The following is a 13,742-nucleotide window of genomic DNA, read 5'->3' on the forward strand; positions in this document are numbered from 1 at the left end:
CCCACACTAACCCGGCTGACCAACTGACCAGACTCCCGCCTAGCGAGTTCATAGCGCCCCTTAAATGCAGGTGAACAGGCTACCTTTCCCCTTTCCCACCAGAGGGAGACACCAAAGCTGCGGTTGCCACAACGGAGCCACCGCCAGAAACGGAGAGCGACTGCTTCACACTACGCACTGCGGCACGCTCTTCAAAACAGCAAATTTTACCACGGCTCACTCATATATATACAGGTTTCCGATGTGATTATGGCAGCACGATGGGAATCAACAGAATTTGAACTTGTAATGGTAGCAGGCGCTAGACGCTGGGACATTGGATTCCGGAAATCCTTAGGGAATTCAATGTTCCAAGATGCAGAGTGTCAAGAGTGTGGCGAGAATACCAAATTTCAAGCATTGGCTGTCACCACGGACGGCACAGTGGCCGACGGCATTCACTTAACGATCGAGAGCGGCGGCGTTTCCGTTGAGTTGTTAGTTCTAACATACAAGCAACACTGCGTGAAAGAAGGCAGAAATCAATGTGGGATGTACGACGAACGTATCTGGGAGGGAAATTTGGCGTTAACGGCCTATCGCAGCGGATGACCGACGCGAGTGCTTTTGCTAACAGCACGACATCGACTGGAGCGCCTCTCCTGGGCAAACGACTGGAAAACCATGGCCTGATCAGATGAGTCCCAATTTCAGTTAGTAAGACCTGATTAAAGGGTTCGAATGTGGCCAAGACCTCACAAAGCCTTGACCCGAAGCTACCAACAAGGAGCTGTGCAAGCTGGTGGTGGCTCAATAATGGTGTGGGCTATGTTTACATTAAATGGACTGGGTCCTCTGGTCCACCTGAACCGATCATTGACTGGAAATGGCTATGGTCGGCTACTTGGAGACCAATTGCGGACATTCATGTGCTTCATGTTCCAAAATAACGATGGAATTTTGATAGACGACAATGCGCCAAGTCAGCAGGCCACAATTGTTCAAAAGTGGTCAGAAGAACATTCTGAACAATTGGAGCAAATGATATGACCATCCAGATCGCCCTGTATGAATCCCATCGAACATTTATGGAACATAATGGAGAGGTCAGTTTGGTACAAAATCCTACACTGGCAACAGTTTTGTAATTAAGGCTGTAGAGGCAGCAGGGCTAAATACGTCTGCAGGGAACTTCCAACGACTTGTTGACTCCATGCTACATCAAGTTGCTGCACTATGCCGGGCAAAAGGATGTCCGACACGACATTAGGAGTTATCCCATGACTTTTGTGACATCAGTATGCGTTACCCTTCTTTCCGACTGCTTACAGCTATTATTCCGAGTATTTGGAAAATTCAACTCCATTTTACAGTCTCCAGTCCTTCTTCTAGATCTAAAGACGTAATGAATGGGTCTTCATTTTTAACAAAGCTTGCTTTCATTACAAAACGCAACTTCGGAAGTGCCTCCCTCGTGCCTTTACCTTCTCAAACGTCAGACTGTTGATAAGACAGATCCTCAATTTTCTTTTCCTTTCTTCTGTACATTATTCTTGTCAGGCACTTTAGTATGTCTGCTATTAAGCTCAATGCACGGTAGTTTCCGTCCTTTTCTGCACATACTATCTTGTGAGGGTGGTATTTTTTCGGCTGGCGCAGCTCCATTCTCATAAATTCTGCAAAATACTTGCATTGGAGGAAGCGGCAACTAAACCACTGTTGCATAGTGGTTTCGTTGCCGCTTCCTCCAATGATTTTGGAATTCTCGAAGAAATGTTATCGATACCTTCCACCTTATTTGATCTCAAGTCCTATACTCGTCTGACCACAGATGCTTATATTCTTTCCATCCCACTTCATTCATCTGCAATGTATTCAAACTGAACCTTCCCATTTCTGTTTGTAGACTTTGTAGCTTCCCTGTCGGAGTCAGACCACTGACTTGAGGAATGTTACCCTTTCGTAGGTTATTCAGTACTTTCTCATCATCACGTCGCCGTTGGCGGTCCTTTCTCTATGTTGTATACAAAGGCGAATCGTAGCCCTGTATAGAGAAGTAATCTTGACGCGGAGCAGAGAATAGTGGAAAGATGCAAATAGCGATTGCAGGCCTGAGTTCTTGCGTCGGTGCTTGGAAGATAAAGGAAATAATGGCTGCAATGAAACAGCAGTGCCTGAAGTAATGAAACAGCTACTCGATAGAACTTCTGCAGTAAATCAGGAAGTACTACTTATAACCTTCAAAAGTGACAAACTTATAAAATTTCTTATCGGAAATTTGTGTTTACTGCCTGTTTCCGCATGTATAAAAAAATATATGCGCGTGATGCAAGAAATAATGGTAAGCCGGACCTATTACAGGGCGTTATTTTAGAACTACATCAACGTACTCCTCCCTCCCTCGATTTAAGTTTCTTATCCCCCTCGGAGTATATGTTGCGTTATTTGTAACTAAACCTGTGCGAAACAAGGAATAATGCGCTATTGTGGAGTACCTTGACGTATTTCCTGGAAGCCTGAAGCTGCCATATTTGGAACTATAGGGGGAAATCTAGTGAAAGTGAACGGTCAAATCTGTGACAGGAAGAATTCTGTGGCAAGTGGTATGTCATTGTGATGTATCGGTGATAAGGACCGTGTGCCATTGGCTGGCCAGAGTACGCCCTTCTGGAAGCAAATATTCGACTTTGGGACTTAATTTGCAGAACGGAGGCAGCAGGACACGAGTAGTTTACGAGAAGTACGTGTTGTATGAATATACATTCTTTCATTAAATTGTGTCTGTGACGTACGCAGTAAAGTCTTACCGTTGTTACACACTTCTTTGGCCAATTTATTCAAGAGATATAACTTCACAAAAAGAGCAAATCAGTAATACGTTGGTCCGCCTCTGTCGATTATACAAGCAAATAATCGACTTGTTATTCATTGACAGAGTTGCTGGATGTCCTACTGAGTGATATCGTGCCACATTCTGCCCAATTGGCGCGTTAGATCATCAAAATCCTGGTATGGTTAGAGGGCCCTGCCTGTAATGCTCCAAATGTTCTCAGTTGGGAAGACACACGGCGAACTTGCTGACCAGTGTAGGGCTTAGCAAGCACAAACGAAAGAAGCAGACTCTTGCATTGTGCTGACGGGCATTATCTTGCCGAAATGTAAGCCGAGGATGGTTTGCTATGAAGGGCAACAAAACGAGGCGTAGAATATCGTCGACGTACTGCTTTTCTGTGAGTGTGCCGTGGATGACAACCAAAGGAGTTCTGGTACGAAATCAAACGACGCCCCGGACCATCACTTCTGGCAGCTTGGTCGTATAGAAGGCGACAGGCAGGTTGGTACCCCTCCACTGTCAGAGGCGTCTCTAGACACGTCTTCAACGGTCATCAGGCCTCAGTTCGAAGTAGGGTTCATCACTGAAGACTGCTCCAAATCAATGAGATTCCAGGCCGAATGTGCCCGATATCAAAGAAAATGGGTTTGGTGTGCAGAGGTCAATGGTTTGGTGCGAGGGTCTCCATGAGCTCAGCCCCCCTTGTGTGAGCCACCTGTTAATAGTCCTTGCGGTCGCTGAAGCACCAGCTGCACGTCAGATCGATGATAATGATAAGTCGAGGGCTCTGAGCGTCTATCTAACGATTTCTCGGTCCTCAAGTTCTGTCACCTCTCGTGGTCGATCGCTTCCTTCTTGACGCTATGTTTGGTCACGGTTTACCCAATCCTGCCAAAATCTTCGGATAGTGTCATCGCTCTTCAACAATCGACCGATTCGTCGATTACTCCAATTGGTTTCTCTCAGATGCTGACATGTGCCTATATTACTCGCACGCCTGTCTGCGAGGCACAGTTGCTGTCCAGCTGTGTACGTGGAAAGAAATTCGTAAAGACTTTATGCCTTGGTATCGGCTTGTTCCCTATTTACCATCATGCCAGCTGCGCAGTGAAACTGCGTTGTATCATCACACATACACGCATCTGCCGCCAAAGTTTATAGTTTTGCGTCTTCTATCGGTACCTGTATGAATTCAAATTTGTGAGCAATTCGCGTAACTCCTTCGTGTTGCGTCGTTACATTCCGCACCAACGTATGCTTTTAACCTGGGACGCTCAAAGAGATTGCAGATTTACTGATGTACATATACATTTAACGTTTACTGAAGCTTTGAAAAGAAATTAAGCAAACAATCGCAAAGAGGCCCTGATACCCCACAGTAAAAGATTTGAGCTGCATTACATATTAAACAAAGACCTCAGACACGACGCCGGTATGTGAAGATGGCATTGGGCAGTTTTATATAGCTGTAGACGGATGTAGGCCAACAGTAAGACATACTACCACTTAGACGCGAAGTGGTTGTAGCTGGCAGATGATAGATTACAGTGTTCTTCCAAGGAGGCCAACATCTTTAATTTGGAAGTAGACTCGGCTTTCATTCGTCAATGTCAAACGCTGCGCCGCGTACCTGTTCTCTGTAACTGTCATTTCGTTCTCTTAGCCCCACGTGGTTGAGAGTGTCCAATCACTGGAACATGTTACAGATAGTCTGCATCCTGCTCATATCACTTTAACGGTAACCAGTTGCAAAAATGTAGAAACATCTACATCTGTACTCCATGAGCCACTGTACGGTTGTGGCGACAGTTATTAATGTACCATAATTACTTTCCAATGACACTTTTCTGATCCATTTGTGTGTGGAACGAGAAGGAAGACCGTCGGTAACGCTCCTTACCCTTCCGTTTTCTTTCTTGTACCGTGATTTTGACACACGCTGAAACATGGGCGACAGTAATCCTATGAGTGAGGCTCTCTGTGAGGCTCTTCGTGACGCACTGAATTTGGTTGAGCAATTCTAAGGTCGCATCCCGCCGACTAAACAATCATATGACGATGCTTACAATTCGTCTTTGAGTGTTCACTATATCGTGCAATTACACATGGTAAAGCTCCCATAGTGACAAACTAAATTGAGGAATTAGAAGGCGAGCGTTTTGTAAGCGTCCTCTTTTGTGGGTGTGTTATACTTCCTCGAGATTATTACAATCAATCTCGTTCAGGCATCTATCATCCCCATAGCTAGATTCATGGGTTCATTAAAACTTAAGTCGCTCTGGAAACTTGACAGTTGTGGCTAGTCACCCACTGACTGATCACCGATCACGTACTCAAAAGTATCATGGATTTGTGTATAAGTTAATTGCATTACATTCATTTGCGGTAAGTGTCAAATAATTAGCTTTCCATTAATCTCTGATCATCTTGTAGTGCTGGTGCATTTCGTAACAATCTTATAACGACGTTACTACCGTACTGACAATACTGTCATCTTTGAATAGCGTCCGGCAGCTAAAAACATTGTCTTCCAGTTAGTTTATATAACTGGCAGTAACGAAAGTAAACTTCTTTCTGTTAGATAGGCGCTAATTTCTTCTGCGTCTGCCAACCCCTTAAGACCATACTGGACTGTGTTTGCTAGAAAGAATTCAGTCTAGTCGTGTTCCAAGTCAGATAATCCTTAAACACTTCATTTGTTTCTTACGGTAATTAGTACCCCGCCCCCCGACCACTCCAATTCTTTAAGAAATGTAACTCCCATGTATAAATTTAAAAAGTCCTTCTTTATACAAAGGGTATACTGCATAAACAACCAACGTTTAGTAAGTTACAAACTATTTTTCTTTGTTTTGTGGGGTGGTAAAGAGGAAAGTTTACAAAAGGGTTGAAACTGCGTGTAAAGTTTGTTTGAAGTCACAAAGTGCTATCGTTCCCAAATATTGGATGAAAATATACATGGATAATTTGTGCACTGTGAGCATGGCTGTCCCTAGACGCACACATAGTTTGTGGCTTTAATACTTGACTAATTTAGTTAACCCTATAACGTAAGATTATACCTCTTAATGATTAGATGATGACAGCAAAGTTTTCAATTTGGTCAATAATTACGTCAAGTACTGAAAATCAAGACTGTTGACAGGCAACCTCCAACTTGGGACTGCGTGACCGGACGACCGGTTTAGCCATTTCCTGGTATACGCCATCTGACCAAAAGTATCGGGTTAACCCTGCGTAATGCGGAATTGCCCACTATATACGTCACGAGAGGCGTACCTACCCGCTATTGTGAAAGGCGATGTGACTGTCAAGTGGAAAACTGCAGAAACTGTCACAATCAAATAAAGAGCAGGCAGGGACCGTCGAGCATTGGTTGTAAAAAAATCAAGTGAAGTTAGCGAAATGATAAGTTTGTGAGTTCTAAAGTGTTACCAGCAGTACAGCTAGTACAGTGACTGTGGGTAGGGAGGTAAAAGTAATGTGGCACAATGGTGGAGATGTCCTCGTAACCCACTCATTTCTGTAATCAATGCTAAGCGACGCTTCAGAGCTTCGTCACTGGACGGTGGATAACTGGAGATCAGGCATCTAAAGTGATGAACCACCCCTGTGGCTATCCGGAAAAAGGATTAAAGTTTGGCGAATGCATTACCTGCCATCATGAGCCGTACCAGCAGTGAAGTGCGGAGATGGTTATGTTACGATGTGGGAGTGTTCTTGGTGCTTATGGTGTGGTCCCCTCATTGTGCTCAAGAAAACGCTAAATTCGAAAGGATATGACAACATTTAACGGCATTGTGTACTGCGTACAGTAGAGTAACAATTCGGAGACGATAATTGTATCAGCGTGACAATGCATCCTATCACAAAGAGGCATCTCTGTGGGAATGGTTTGTGGAAAATAACAAACTGGAAATGAACTAAAGTGTCCAGAGTCCCGACAGGAACCGGATGGAATACCTCTAAGACGAGTTATTATGTCGACTTCGCTCCATACCCGAGCGTCCAACGTCAGTATCCTCTGTGGGTTTGACACTGAGGAAGAATAGACTTTCATTCCTCCACAGATATTCAGACACCTCACTGAAAACATCCCTAACAGAGTGCAAGACATCATAAAGGTGAAGGTAGACCATACCTCATACTAACGTCCACTAATAGGTATCCTGATGGTTTTGATACATAATTTTATTGAAGACAGCAACTTGCGCTACATTATCTACAGCCTTCTGAACCTCTTCAACGAACAGAACAAACTTTTAAATAGTCGGAGTCTGCGGGAATCGTTTTAATTCTCGCGGTGCACTGTCTGCTCTAAAGAAAGTGTTCATCATCCAAAACAAAAATACTTCCATAAATCTATGTCAAAATAACATCAGTGGGATGCGTCTGTAACTATGTGAACCTGTCCTGCTACTGTTTATCTACATTGGGACGACATGTGTTTATTCTCAGGCAGATGGGGCGATCATCTGTTCCAGCGACCTGCAGCAGACAGTAATTGGAAGAGATTCTGCGCATTTCTCCCCTATTCGACACGTAATTTAATGGCAGCCGCAAAAGGTCCAGTAGTCATTCTTCTGACCAATTGCAGTTGCTTTTCAATTCCACAAGAGAGAGTTATTTCTATTGAGGAAGTACGAGGGCTGTCCAGAAAGTAAGTTCGGATTGGTCGCTAAATGGAAACCATAGTGAAAATCAGAAACATTTTATTTGCAAGAGTTAGCTACACTTCCAGATACTTCTCTACATAGTCGCCGCTCCGACTTAGATATTTGTCGGAGCGTTATACCAAATTTCGAACACCATCGTCATAGAAGGCAGTCGCCTGTGCTTTTCAATAATTCTCTACGCTGATCTATAGCGAGTAGCCTGCGCCCAAGTGTTGTCTTCGTATCCAGCGTTTCATGTCAACAGAGATGATACTCAGGACGAGCCAATTATGGCTGTGTTGTGGGTGATCGAACACTTCCCATCGAAAAGGCTGCAGGAGCGTCTTCACTGCCCCTGCCGAGTGCGGATGAGAATCTCCAAGAAGATGTAAGTGCGTGGCAGTTGTGTTAGGTGGGATGCTTTTATTAAGGCGAAGCTTCTCAGCGAGTCCTCCTACTTGGCGGGAGACATCGTTGTTCTAGGCACCTTTACTCGCTCACAGTGCGCTCACAACTGAAAAAGAGCGTCTTGATGCGATCGACGGTCATACTAGAGACACTATTCAACACATCTGAGCAAAGCTTCATCGGGTTTTCACTGTGGTGTCCATTTTACCACCGATCGGAACTTACTTTCTGGACAACCCTCGTAGCATACCTAGGGATTTACGTACATGATCCCATTAATGTACACTCCTGGAAATTGAAATAAGAACACCGTGAATTCATTGTCCCAGGAAGGGGAAACTTTATTGACACATTCCTGGGGTCAGATACATCACATGATCACACTGACAGAACCACAGGCACATAGACACAGTCAACAGAGCATGCACAATGTCGGCACTAGTACAGTGTATATCCACCTATCGCAGCAATGCAGGCTGCTATTCTCCCATGGAGACGATCGTAGAGATGCTGGATGTAGTCCTGTGGAACGGCTTGCCATGCCATTTCCACCTGGCGCCTCAGTTGGACCAGCGTTCGTGCTGGACGTGCAGACCGCGTGAGACGACGCTTCATCCAGTCCCAAACATGCTCAATGGGGGACAGATCCGGAGATCTTGCTGGCCAGGATAGTTGACTTACACCTTCTAGAGCACGTTGGGTGGCACGGGATACATGCGGACGTGCATTGTCCTGTTGGAACAGCAAGTTCCCTTGCCGGACTAGGAATGGTAGAACGATAGGCTCGATGACGGTTTGGATGTACCGTGCACTATTCAGTGTCCCCTCGACGATCACCAGTGGTGTACGGCCAGTGTAGGAGATCGCTCCCCACACCATGATGCCGGGTGTTGGCCCTGTGTGCCTCGGTCGTATGCAGTCCTGATTGTGGCGCTCACCTGCACGGCGCCAAACACGCATACGACCATCATTGGCACCAAGGCAGAAGCGACTCTCATCGCTGAAGACGACACGTCTCCATTCGTCCTTCCATTCACGCCTGTCGCGACACCACTGGAGGCGGGCTGCACGATGTTGGGGCGTGAGCGGAAGACGGCCTAACGGTGTGCGGGACCGTAGCCCAGCTTCATGGAGACGGTTTCGAATGGTCCTCGCCGATACCCCAGGAGCAACAGTGTCCCTAATTTGCTGGGAAGTGGCGGTTCGGTCCCCTACGGCACTGCGTAGGATCCTACGGTCTTGGTGTGCATCCGTGCGTCGCTGCGGTCCGGTCCCAGGTCGACGGGCACGTGCACCTTCCGCCGACCACTGGCGACAACATCGATGTACTGTGGAGACCTCACGCCCCACGTGTTGAGCAATTCGGCGGTACGTCCACCCGGCCTCCCGCATGCCCACTATACGCCCTCGCTCAAAGTCCGTCAACTGCACATACGGTTCACGTCCACGCTGTCGCGGCATGCTACCAGTGTTAAAGACTGCGATGGAGCTCCGTATGCCACGGCAAACTGGCTGACACTGACGGCGGCGGTGCGCAAATGCTGCGCAGCTAGCGCCATTCGACGGCCAACACCGCGGTTCCTGGTGTGTCCGCTGTGCCGTGCGTGTGATCATTGCTTGTACAGCCCTCTCGCAGTGTCCGGAGCAAGTATGGTGGGTCTGACACACCGGTGTCAATGTGTTCTTTTTTCCATTTCCAGGAGTGTATATTAACTGAAAATATGGTTTTCACAGTAGTGGAAGTGAACTACCGCCTCTTTCTTACGATCTTAGGTTGGTCAGTGACGGCTGAAACAGGCAATTGTGTTGAAATTATTGTGATACTGCCGGACAACAAATTATTTTTAGAACAAATAAGCACTGTTCATCACTAGTTCGGCTGAAATTTCGTTCTTTCCATTTCTTTCTGTGTTTCATGTTTAGGATCCACCCGACACTCGAAATTAGAAATGTGATGGGGCTTTATTCGATGTAATTTTGGTTAAGGCACATAAATTTTAATAAATAAAAAAACCAAAGACTGTTTTTTCTAAAAATTATGGACCTGGAGCTTTAAATAGTGGAACTGTACTACTTGGAGGACAAGATGCAGTGTTTTCTGTGAGAATGTTGAATGTGGACACATGGTTTGAATAATAATCGAGATATTGTTTGGGAGAAGATGGTGATGTGTAGTTCAGGAAAAAATCTCGAAGAAATTGTTGGAATAACAAGAAGGTGAATGTTTCATTTAAAAAGAATTTGGATAGCGTGTGAGTTTAAATATTTGAGATTATGAGTTGACATGGCCATCAGGACTAAACATAAAATTAAGATACCGATGACAAAAAGTCTATAGAAACTTTATGTGGTAAGAATAAGAACACCTTGTAATTAGTTAAAGAATTCACACTAGGGGAAGTGACAATGCAGAAAGGAAATAAAAGTATTTGGCATTCATGTATTCGGACGGACTGAGAGAGTATTGATGGAGCAGAAATCTAAGAGGCTTTTAAACAAGATAGTGTGAATCGAATCAATATGTATAGAAGAAGTAATGTTGTAGCTGGTGTAGATATGCAGTCTCTATATTCAGCTATTAGTGGTTTTAACCAGCTTTGATTTCGTAAGGAATCGATGTGCATAAATTAATTAAGGAAGGAACACAGGAATCAGTCGGAATTTATTATCCTTGCACATCCAGGTTTCATCTATAAATAGCCATCTGCAAGGAAATTACAACTCAGAACTGATTTACATAGAACAATAAGTCAAAGATAACGTTATCCTTCATCAAGAAAGGCAGCAGTCACTCCTTGATAATGGCAGAAGAGTTCTCAGTCGAAATCTCGTGGGGTTTTAAACCACTTGCTGCGGATGGAAGCAGGAGAGAATTTTATTAGTCTTTTCTAATGTGCATGAAAAAGGGCCAACCCTAAGTCACTCTTATTGTACATATTTTCAGGGTCACTTTCATTTTGACTACCTTCTGCATATCCATTTATATACATTTCAAAGAAATTCGTGTACTCAGCGTGTTTGTATGTATAGCTGCAACCAGTTTAAACTAAAAAGCCATAATCAGACAGTTAAATGTGTGTTTCTTGGTTGAAATGGCTGCATAATAGTCTGCTGGACGTATAATCCTCACAAAAGCCGAACTAGTGACAATTCGTAGGAATATGTTAGACTGATGACCACTCGTTTGATGTGATACCATAATTTCAGCTGAGAAATACTGGTTGGTATGTCTGATGATCACATATCGAAACCGTTATAGCTGCACAGCTTCAACAGGAGTATGACGCCAATAAACCCTATTCTGATACAAATTGTGGCAATTATCGCAAATACTGGCAATTATGGCAGATATGAACACAATTTGGAACATAGTAATGGACGATATTTTTAAATATAGATTAACTCATCCATGTCTACGAAAACGCTAAATCTCTGAGAAAACATAGGATAAAACTGTGGCGACAAGAAAAATAAGAAAATCTCACCTGCGAAAGGAAGTATTGACGTAATTACCGAAATGAAACATGTGTGTGTGTGTGTGTGTGTATACATCCTTACTGAAAAGACAGAGCTGTCTGAAACTAGAATTTCGTATCATAAAGTTCAGCGGAGAGGAACACAGATGATTAAAAGATCTTTAATTCAGCTGAACTTACCACTCTGAAGTAAGGTTTCTTGCTTTAAATTGTAAATCAGTTATTAGCAACGCAAGGAATTCCAAACGTGGTACTGAGCTGTCTCTGCTTTTAAATCATAATATTTAAATTGCTACGGCATTAAAGGATTGGAATAAGGCGTGACTGCTCAATTTTAAGTGATAAATATGTAACATTAGTAACTTACTGCGAGCCATGTCCATACGGCACTCGGCCATCACACTGACGGCCAGTACGTTTGACGTCATCATCCCAGTCACGTGACACATCGAACAACTCCAGTCGTCGTTATGGCAGCGGCTATCATCTGCTCACTTAAAGAAAGACATTCTGGAACACACCATAGGCTGTTCATATTTTTTTTTCATTAGAGCGTAACGAATTTCGATATGCCTTATTGTCAAGTGCAGAGTAAAGGACGTGTACACTATAAACCCTCATGTAGTCAAACTTACGGACGCACTTTTTAGTCTTCTATGACAGTGTCTTTACCAGCTGGTAATGAACAAGAAGTTACAGCCTACGGCGATTTTCCATACAGTCTTTCATTAAAATTATTAAGTCTGTTAGCGGCTACTATTGTGAAAATGATTTGCTCACGTTTAAGTGCCATTTGTTTCCGTTCTTTCTGAAGCATGTTGAATAAGTCTAGCAGAGTTTTCGATCTAACTGATGAAGGAAAGAGCTAACGGTCTATATCAGCACAAAGATATTCGATTCAGTTCAAGCCTGGAATGAATCACAGGTCACTCTGTTAGCGTGGATTCCGCCACCTTGCTAGAATCCATGTTCCTTGACTTTTAAACGGCTTTCGATACACTTTTTCACTGTCGCTTAATGAATAAAATACAAGTTTGTGGAATATCAGACCTAACACATAGAAAACAGCATGTAATACTTAACAGAGAGAAATCTTCAAACGTAAAATTAATTTCGGGCGTACCCTACGGGAGTGTCTTGATATCATTAATGTTCACAATATCTAAATGTTCACAATATACAAATGTTCACAATATATAAAAGTTAATACACCCTGTTAGAGGTTTCCAGTTCATTCAACATTTACTGTTGCTCAAAAATGGTTCAAATGGCTCTGAGCACTATGGGATTCAACTGCTGTGGTCATAAGTCCCCTAGAACTTAGAACTACTTAAACCTAACTAACCTAAGGACATCACACACATCCATGCCCGAGGCAGGATTCGAACCTGCGACCGTAGCAGTCGTGCGGTTCCAGACTGTAGCGCCTTTAACCGCTCGGCCACTCGGGCCGGCTTTACTGTTGCAACAGTGAATATGGAGCACATGAAATGATTACATTCACAGACGACATACGAAGAGAACAAGTGGTCCTGAGCTAAGGTATCGACCCATACTGAAACGCCGATATTAGTATGCGGCGTAGCCTTCACGGGTGGCAATGCAGGCAATCGATATCGTACTAACGGCGAATACTGTCCTGCGATAGGTTACGCCATGCCTACTCGGCATTTTCAAGTAGTTCTGTATGAGTCGCAAGAGTCAGTTCTCGTCCCATTCTATCCAACACGTGCTGGACAGGTAATTTGCTGCACACCTTGAGAGCACGTTGAGTTGCACTAGCAGTGTGTGGGCGAACATTATCCTGTCGAAACAACACATCCCCGTTCTGTTGAAGAACGACAAACAACGAGTCTAACAACATTTTGTACGTACCGAGCGCTCGTTAGAGCTGCCTCCAGAAACCCCAGAGGTGTAAGAGTTGTAGCTTATCACGCCCTAGACCATAAGGCCTAGGGTGGGGCTAGTGCGTGTTTTATGAAGCCAGAGGCAGTGCTCACCAGGTCTACGTCGTACGCACCAACGACCATCAGTTTCGTGCGGGTAGAATCTGCTTTCATCGCTAAAGACCACGGCATACCATTCCATCGTCCAAGTGACCCCCAGACAGCACCAGTTGAGCCGTGCACGCCGATGCTGCGGAGTGAGTGGAAGACGGGATAGAGGCGTGTGTGTCTGCACCCGCACTGCTGATAATCGGTTCCCAACAGTTCGTAATGCCACGTCTGGGCTCACAAGTCCTCTTATCTGTGCTGTGCGCTCAGCCACTTCTGCCCTTACAATACGCCGATCCTGGCGGGCGTCGAGAGCCTCGTCTACGGGTGTGAGAATGTTCACGTGACCACTGACACCAGCATCGTTGCACAACTGACGCAGAACGTCCAACTTGTA

The 13,742-nt window shown here is 44.5% G+C and overlaps 1 non-coding gene across 1 annotated transcript; it reads right to left on the minus strand.

Moving 5' to 3' along the window:
• Positions 1–12,718: 12,718 nt before the first annotated feature.
• Positions 12,719–12,802, minus strand: Trnas-gga (transfer RNA serine (anticodon GGA)). The gene is given in 2 exon segments: positions 12,719–12,753; positions 12,763–12,802. It is a non-coding gene; the product is annotated as a tRNA-Ser (tRNA).
• Between the last annotated feature and the right edge of the window lie 940 nt (positions 12,803–13,742).

The sequence above is a fragment of the Schistocerca cancellata genome, chromosome 2 (assembly GCF_023864275.1).
Source record: "Schistocerca cancellata isolate TAMUIC-IGC-003103 chromosome 2, iqSchCanc2.1, whole genome shotgun sequence".
In the NCBI taxonomy this organism is placed as follows: Eukaryota; Metazoa; Arthropoda; class Insecta; order Orthoptera; family Acrididae; genus Schistocerca; species Schistocerca cancellata.